Source organism: Hippoglossus stenolepis, chromosome 9, assembly GCF_022539355.2.
Source record: "Hippoglossus stenolepis isolate QCI-W04-F060 chromosome 9, HSTE1.2, whole genome shotgun sequence".
NCBI lineage: Eukaryota > Metazoa > Chordata > Actinopteri > Pleuronectiformes > Pleuronectidae > Hippoglossus > Hippoglossus stenolepis.
The window spans coordinates 2,754,228-2,764,037 of NC_061491.1; the positions used below are offsets into that span (position 1 = coordinate 2,754,228).

Below are 9,810 nucleotides of genomic sequence, written 5' to 3' on the forward strand. Positions count from 1 at the left end.
TTCCTCAAATAGCCACAGCAGTGAGAAATACTGATCTGAGGAGAACAGAAATGATAATAAAGTAGAATGTTCCTCAGTAGAGCACGTACCTCCACCAAGACCCAACAGTGCCCTTAAATTCAACCAAGCTGCACCAGATGTTCCTGTTTCCTGAAGGCCACCATAGATTTCCCCTGAAAAGAGAGGGTGAGGTGAGGGGAATTTGGTTGGCTGCAGTATGCAACTTCACCTATAGATGTCACTATATCTTCACTTTTAGATTCACTAGCTCCATGAGTGCTTCACATTAAAATCTCTGTTCCTTCTCCATATTCATTGTATGTGCACTGGATGCTTCAGGTTTCCATAGCACATTTATGTCACATTAATCCGCACACACATCATTCTGCACACCCAGCAGAAATAACTACACCAACTGTTGTTATTATCAACATTCTGGGTACAAAGGCCCCTTTGCACCTAATCCTTTATCATGGTTCAGGTGGTAGAGCGGGTTGGCTGCTGTTCCCTGGGATAGTAGTTTGATTTCCTGTTCCCCTGAACCCAGGTTGTACCAGGAAGGACATACTAAGTAAAAGAAAACAATAATCAAATATGTTGAATATCGTCATGAGAGCAGCTGAAAGACAACTGCAAGATTATACCCTAACCTGTAGTTGAGCAGTCAAACAAACACGTTTCTATAGAAAAGGCAAATCTTACTGCTTTCTTAATTTACTCTTCATTATTATTGATGAAGCAGACTGCATTAACTATTGACTGTAGAATGATGACATTTTCTGCATTTAGATTGGTTCCCTCACTTTCACTTTAAAATTAATAGGTCCATGGATGTACTATAATCCCATCCAGGATGACATTTGACAGGAAAATAGGAAAATTTAAGACCCTACAGCACAAAGGGAAAGCATCCGCCACCAACTTAAAGCATATACAAGTAGCTTTCCCCAGACAGTGGAATAGTGGCACACATTAGAACAATTGTGTAAACTACCTTGCAAAAGAACAGAGCTCTGTTGTCAAAGGAAGACAAGAAGGCAAAGATGGAGAATGATAGAAACTTAGTAACTATAAATAAGTTATTAGAACCAGGTGTTTTACTCTAACACTGAGATCAGGGTTTGTGGTTAAAGCTGGACTTCTGGTTGTTTCTTGCTTTGGAGAGTAGCCAGCCTGATGGTTGGAGTTGCTAGTGATCTGAGGAGACCGGAAAGGGATCCGGTCTTTGCCCCAGTGGTGCCAACAATAACACTGCTTAGGAAAGGGGGACATGGTGGAAGTTGTTTGCAACCAGTAGGATTAGTTTATTAAAAAGATTCATGAGTCATCACGTTATATAATGAGGTCATGATGTAATAATGAAATAGCATTATTACAGTCTCTGTTACAGTATCATTTTAGAATTACCTGATTTGGGTGTACTACACACAAGTTTTACCCTTCTGATGCTTTTTATATTTTTGTGTGCCGCTCGTGTCACTGTCTGATTATGAATGTCTTTTGCTCAGGTCTTTGGTCAGGCTCTGAAAGAATAAACCTGATCAAATACAGTGAAAGTTTGTAATCAATGGAACTGTCAGTGTATGTATTAGTATGTATGTTTCATGTATGGACACAGTGTATTTTTAAAAAACGACTTTGTTTAAATCCAGATAAACTGAAAGAAGAGAGAACATTGTCATGTCATGTTGTTTTAATGAATTCAAGAATAATGTTAGATGGTTTTCTCCATCTATTCAGTACATTATTCAATGTCTACGTATACACTCCACCACACATGGAAATGTATTGTTATTAAGCTGTTATTAAGCAGGCAGAACCATTTCGTAGAAAATGATTAATATCCTGCTCATTTTGATTTGTTTTAATCTGGTCATACAAAATAAAATTAAAAATGGGCTATTCTATCATTCATAAAATGAGCAAACACTAGTGTGTAATAGTGTAAATATATGAAATATTTTCCAAAGAATTTCTTCAGCCCAGTTAACATTTGATTTCACACAAGTGCTACATTGACAGATTCAAAATTAAATTTAGTCAGTGGTGGTTCATCGCTGACGACATTTCCCTCAGCTTGTTCCTTTCAATTTCACATTCTACTTCTTTGGAAAACTTGAGAGATTTGCTGACAGTGCATGACAGAGGCACCACATGTGTCGACAATAACATGCTGCAGTTACACCAAAACGCTCTGGGATCTGCTTCATCACTAATGTGCTGCTGAAAAAAAAGCTTTCTGTTGGAACAAATGACCGTAACTATTACTGTTCAGTATTGACTGTATGCTGGTTTGAATCACTGGCAAACCAGACAACAGGTCAGTCACATGCAAATTTCCTTGAGAAGGCCAGTGTTTCCTTTGAAAGGAAGTCGTCTTGTGCGATTACGAGGAAAAGGGAAGAATGATGATGAGCAGTAAACACATTGCTCAATTCTAGATTTTTTGCAGCTATTGCGTTACTTGTCCATATACGTCAGTTTATGTTTGTATTGGCATATTCTAGTTAACTGTAGACTGGAAATTTCTGTGACTTAACATTACTGCATTCCTTTGTCGATTGTTACTGTTACACCATGTTTTAGCTTTGACACTTTGGCACATACAGTACATGTCACTTGTGGCCATAGTGGAAACTATTTGGCAAAGGTAAGTTTAATTTTGCACTATTCAACATGCACCCTTATCCACTGAAGCACCATGAGTAAATTTCAGTTCTCTCTTCCTCACTTGCATCCTTTCCTTGTTTCCTAGTTTCTCCCACTGAAGATGACGAAAACGGAAACATGCTTTTAGAGAAATGAAAGTTCTGTATATCCTGTTGCAGCCGTGAATGGTGACTGTGAAGGAAGTGGAAACTTCCACATAAGGGTGGGGTTAATATTAAACTATGGGCTAGACATGGTTTGGAATTCTGCTTTGCCTCTGACGAATTGACTGATGCAATGACAGTTGTGTGGTTAGAAGGGGCTGGGGCCAGATCATTCTGGAGAAATGAGAATGTTGAAGTGTTTTGGACAAGATGCTGAACAATACTCTCCTCTCTAATTATAACATTATTCATGATACAGATTCAAATGGGAAAGACAAGATCATGAGGAGATGAATGAAGAATGTGGTTCATGTTTCTTTAGTCAGTCAGACCCACTGTTTTTAATTAGGTGGTGAATGTGAAGACAAATTAAATCTTGGTCTCTGTTGGTTCTGTCATTTGTTCACATGTGTAAAAATACAGTTCAGCTCAGATCAATCCCTCTCAGGAGGAAAAATTAACTGACCTGTGTTTATCACAGCTGGATTACTGGTGGAGGTCTTTCTGTGTTGAATTTGCGTGGGTTTTCTCCAGGGGCTCTAGCTTCCTCCCACACTTAAAAAAACATGTAGAGTCGGTTAAGATTAGTTGGAGACTCAAAATTGTGAATTTAAGTGTGATGGTTGTCTCTATAACCCTGTGATAGATTGGCGACCTGTCTAGGGTGTACCACGCCTCTCGGCCAATGTTGGCTAGGATTGGCTCCAGCCCCCACCAGAATAAAGAGTGTTGATAATGGATGGACAAATGGAAGTAGTTGGGGAAGAGGAGGGTAACCACAAATCACTGAAATGACAACTGACATGCAGAGAGGAGAACAGATTTCAGAGGGTGTGTGTGTGTGGGGGGGGGGGTGCATGACCTTGTTGAAGGTGCTGGCTGCTTCACTCTGAAAAACATGTGGCTGTACAATGTTTGTGGAAAAGTGGGAACAGAGCAGTCTTGTGGTATTGGTGCCCTGATGCCACTGTCTAAGACCATGTGCCACATGAAAGGGCAGAGGCAGTGCACTGGGTCTCTAAAAACCAATGCCAGCTAAAAGCTAATACTTTTTCCTGTAGCCTGTGTCTGCAGTTGACATAATAGCTGTCTCTCCATTCAGGATCTGCAGAACATGGAGGCCGAACTGAAATAAAATGGTTACCTAGAAACAGCAATAATGGTTGGACACTACAAGAAGGTTTCAGCGGCCCTTGTTTTTTTCTTTTACATGTATATGGTTAGCTGTGTGGCCTGTGTCTGTAGCCTGTGTCTGCAAGTTGAAGCCTGACACTTAAGCATTGGGCGTCTAATTGCTTTCATCACCTCTATGAAAAACGGTTCATCACTGAAGCGCAATGGATCCTGGGAAAGGTAGGGCCAGGAAGGATCCACCCTTTGGAGCCTTCGTTTGTTGGGGATGGAAGGACGCACTTGTCGGCTGCATTTGAAGGAGCCTTTTGAAACAGGATCAGCTAATGACTTTCACAATGTCATGAATGCTAATAGTCATCATCTATACTATGGCCTTCTCAACCCAACTCAAGCATTTAGCATTTAGCTCAAAACACTAAACGAAAAACCTTTGAACCTCATTTGGACTAAATTATTTTATCTTGAGGACATGGGTTTATTTTACCTGCATTGTCCCTCACTAATTCCAACCTGGGTTGTAGGTAACTTCTGACCTATGCAACTAGATGAGCTAAACTTGAATTATTTTTCTAATCTCAAAGATGGGAATATACATTAAAAACAGCAGTATGTACGTCTTTTTGCAACCAAACCAGAAAATATATAGAGGAGTGATGTAAAGCCTGCATGTGTTATATACCGCAATCAGGCAATGCTGACTTTTTACCTCCGCAGAGGCAGTTAGGTTTTCGCCCGTTTGTTTGCTTGCTTGTTTGTTTGTTTTTACATTTTCATCCATCATTGAAAATAATGAGGAAAAATAAATCATTCATTCATTTAACAAATACATATTCATTGTGACTGGTCACCCCCCACCATAGCTTTATGTGCAGCTTATAATGCAAACTACAATGGTTCTGTGAACCAACCTTTTTCCAGAGAAAAGCTCTCTCTGATTCTGGGAAACAGGATTACTAGAAGAAAAGGGAAGGGGCAGAGAAAATGAAAGTATTGGTGCAAAGTGAAAGTGTTGCATAGCAGAAGCAGAGTGTTTCCTCTCTGTGTATAAAAGACAGAAACCTCCTGTGCTGTGTGTCATCAGGAGTAAAGACTGAAGAGAGCTACTGCAGGGAGAGCCAGAACCTGTCTACAGCCACAACTATGAACTCATCTGCTATTACCTTCCTCAGCTTCCTGCTTGTCCTCTGTGCTCAAGGTAATGGGAAAACTTTATTGTCCTGTAAATCCTTCGTGTTCATGATCTGATTTGTTTCATGTTGGGTTGTGAATGGGGACTTACCTGCAGAATGGCAAATAGTAGACACTGGCTGTTCCTTTTTATCTAGTGCAAGCAGTAATGCAGCTCAAAGTGGCTGATCTTTGTGTGACAAGTGTGTTATTCCGACAATGTCAATGTGTGTAATGTTCAAAGGGTCACTGGTGGTGATTAACTCTCAGAGAATTAACACTTGACTCTGCAGTGTTGTTGTTCAAACTTCTGAAATCAGAACATTTTATTTTAGTCACAGAAAAACGAAAATCTGTTCATGACACTTTGCCAATGATATCATTATGCATACAAGAAAATATATGTCCTTAGATCTGTACAAAAAAATCAGGAAACAAGATAGGGAATAGCATTAGCTATATCCTAACTTGCACAATGCCATGTATTTTTGTTACCAGGCTTCAGTACAGTCTGAGTGAGCTGACCTTTAACCTAAACCTCAAATGCCTGTCTCCTCTTCCCACAGGACTACCAGACAGCAGATCCAGAAAATGCAAGTGCTTAAACGGTTATATCGGCAAGGTCAACCCACAGCTCATCAGCCAGATCAAGTCAGAGCCAGTCATACACCACCCAAACATCTTCTGCCAACAAATAGAGATTATTATGTGAGTAGATGAGCTGAATGACTTCACATTTATGTGCCATTCACTGGGTTCTCTTTAACACGACTCGTTCTTCTCTCACAGCATCATAGGAAAGCAGGAGAAATGCGTGAATCCAGAGTCACCATTCGGAAAATTTATTCTCAAAATGAAAAAATAAGTAAGTCCAGCTCGACTGTACAAACATCTGACAACATGACACAGTGTTGGGGCAGGACAGGCGTCTCACACAACACTGTGGCTGCTTCACATTCCCATTGCTTTTTAACTAACAGTGTTTTTGTTGATTCAGGCATGAGAACAAGAGAGCTGCGATCATGACGACGACCTCCAGTCAAACAAATACATGGAGCTCAACAAGACTCCTCCCCACAGACTCTGCTCCAACGACCATGTAACAGCACAGAAACCCTGTTGTTGTGATATAAGCTTACCTTTGTCATGTTATCACTATAAGTGTTCAAATGTTCTCAGTGGCCAATCATGAGTTCATGTTCTCAACTTGTCTTCACATGTATATATGAAGTAAATAATCTGTACATATATTTACAATAATAAAAAACACTGAATGGTCTACCTGTACTTGCTGTTTTTTTCTTTACGCATCATAACACAAACTGAGTCTGTGATTATCTTCACCAGTCAATATATTACAATGAAATTACAGCAATGTAAAAGTCAGTAGTTGAGATAAAACCAGCTACTGTAATCATATGTGAGGTATATATGGTCTACACTACACATGGCCAAAAGTATTTGGACAACCTGGCTGCAGGGATTTGCTCCCACTCAGCATTCCTGACCATCCCTAAGGGTTTGGTTGTTGTTGTGCAGGCCGGTCATCGTGTTCTCCTGCACCACAGGACCACAAACCCATTTCTCCATGAGATCTTTAGGTGGTAGTGGGTGCAGTGTCCTCAAGCTCTCAGTCAGGCTCTAATATGGTTACTTTTGGTTTCAAAAACAAAGATGGTGCCAAAACGGGTGATGTCATGGTGGGTTGCCACTTGGCTAGAGCTCATTGTAGTGATGCCTAGAGGATCATCAGTACTTTGCACATAGCTTTCATCTGGGGTCTTTTCTTAGCATTGCTTCATAAAACATTTTGTTAGAATTAAACCTAGTTGTTTGCTTCATTTCAGGAAACTCAGTGTGTTTGAGTCATGGTATCAATGTTTTTCAAATTTTAACTTTTTTACCAGATGTAATTCTGAGTGTAATCTTTCAGATCTTCTAATGTTTTTCTGAAACTAAATGACTCGCACCAACTGGACCAGACAATCATCTAATCATCTTCTGAAACAACTCATTACCAGATGTCAATCTGATATTTTTACAGTGTAACATTCCTTTATATGCTCTAAATTGACATAAATTATACCCATATCCTTGCTTTAAATAAGTAGCATACATATCCTCAAAATATATTAAACTCACATAGCTTTTTATTCAGCCGTTATATAAAACAGTAAACCATCTTGTGAGAAAAACAGTTTCAATACATCCCAAAATCATTACAGCTGATATCTTAATGTTCACAATAAAATATGATTAAGATCTGTTAAAAATGTATAAAAGAAAAAAAGGAAACATTTTATGCATTAGAAATACTGTCAGAGTTTGTGATCCAGTTAAAGAAGCAACACACATCAGCCAGACAAGCTTAAGCAGTTAGTCAGTGATCCCTGTATTATCTTTCTCCTATATAAAGCACAGAACCAGCAGGTTGGAGATTGAAAACATCTCAACACCTTTTTATTACAGTCTGTTAACTGACTTAATCCAAGTCATTTTCTGCAAGGTGCACAGTGTAATATACTTAATTGTCATACTGTTTGGCATTAGAGATTAAAATGAAGGTGGATGTAATCCACTGCAGCACAGTTAAGGTTACTTGTGAGAAATCACTTCCCACTGCAGAATCTCACTTTTTTTGCATCGTTATTTTCAAAGACACATGGTAATTTCCAAACACTGCATGTAATACTGAGTCTTAGAAAACACACTGTACAGTAGATGTGGTAGATGAGAACTTAAGTTTGACAAAAAAAATAATAACAGTTCAAATAAAGGTAACAGACAATAAGAGTATTGGAAATCTGCCACAGAGAATACTGAAGCAAGGAAATGCTGGAATGAGTTGAATCTTACAAGGAAATGAACTTTTGTGGTGAATCACTAAATGCGATTAAAATACCACTGAGTTTATTACCTTAGTTAAAAACCATCCACATGTGTGATTTGAATTGAACTTGCTAAAACCCTTCAACATACAGAAATTATCGAATCATAGCTTAGTAACATGAACGTTTTGAATTACTTGATGTTGTTTGGAGGATGGTGTATTTTTTCAGCCTTTTAAGGGATAGGTAATGGAATTAACTTTGTGTTAATTTGCTCTAATGTTACCGTGATCAGGTAACTGGTTTGGTATCTGAAGAAGTAGCTAGTGTGTAGCATGTCCTGCTATGTGAGGCTGGTCCCAAACGCTTGTGTAACAAAGCTTATGCTAAAGAACAATGCTACATACATAGACCTGTAGTTCATGAAGACGCTCAGCCATTAGCCTTAGACATAGTATTTTTGCACAACTAGTGCAGTGCCTTTTTTAAAACTGCCTGTGGAATGAGCTGTTGGGTTTGGCCTGTGCTCCAGAATCTACTTCACAAATACTCCTCGTCATTAGTGAGTCCTCCTCAAACAGACCTATAATATACTGTCATTTTTTGATTGTTTGTGTGCTGGACGTATTTTTTAAACGTTGTGTTCATCCGACCTGATTCATGTGCAATATAGTTCATGATTTTCATTAAATGAAACTAAAATTGCTTCATTACTGCTGTAAATTATCTAAAGATGAAGAAGATGATTCAATTCTGTCCGAAGACTGAAGGCACAATGCCTCACCGCCACTGACTGCTACAGAACGCTGGTCGCCTGTTTATACACATTTTATTAATATTGAACGTATCATGTGTTCAAATCGTACACGATTCAGCACTGCACTTCCTCAGACAATCTACAATACACATACCAACTGTGAAGTTGATAAGATGTAGTTTTAGAAAAATATGTGTCCCACATACAGACAGACATTTGTGGAAGAAGATCAATATCATTTTCAATGGACTAATGAAGCTATAATTAGCTTAATTAGCCACTTAGCTGAGAATAATAAAAATGAACACTTACAACTTATGATGGCCATTAATCAGGGGGTCGATGGTTCAGTCCATGTCACCCCCATTCCTACCCCATGTTGAAGTGTTTTGGACAAGATGCTGAACAATACTCTCCTCTCTAATTATAACATTATTCATGATACAGATTAAAAGGGGGAAAGACAAGATCATGAGGAGATGAATGAAGAATGTGGTTCATTTTTCTTTAGTCAGTCAGACCCACTGTTTTTAATTAGATGGTGAATGTGAAGACGAATAAAATCTTGGTCTCTGTTGGTTCTGTTATTTGTTCACATGTGTAAAACTACAGTTCCCCTGATTAATGGCCAGCATGAGCTTGTTAAAGGTTGTAGTGGAAAAAAAACTAAGTGTGGTTGAAACCTATTTTGAAATTGAATAGTGACTTTTTGCATACCTGTCTAAGACTTTTATGACCAGAACTGTTCGTGACCTGAAACCTGTATGACCTTTCTAATACCTTTATGACCTTTCTATTACTTATTGACTGTCCAAGAACCTAATGGAAACGTATGCAAATCAGTTTCCTGTGTCTTAATCCCCGTCTCAAACTGCGCCTAGAGAACCAGTCTGAACTGGCTCAGACAAACAGCCTTAGTTCTCCGATATAAGATCCTTGCATTTGACTGTTCTCCATCTTCACTCTGAGATCCCTGTGACTCTCTGTGTTGATCCTTTCTGCAGAAAGACCCTATTAAAATACACAAAGACAAATTTGGTGTTCCAGCCTCTTGTATTTTCAGATATCCATCACAAGGTGCTGGCTGCTTCACTCTGAAAAACATGTGGCT

At 38.9% G+C, this 9,810-nt stretch overlaps 1 pseudogene; it reads left to right on the forward strand.

Moving 5' to 3' along the window:
- The first annotated feature begins 4,987 nt into the window (after positions 1 to 4,987).
- Positions 4,988 to 6,393, forward strand: LOC118115265 (annotated as a pseudogene).
- Positions 6,394 to 9,810: the final 3,417 nt, after the last annotated feature.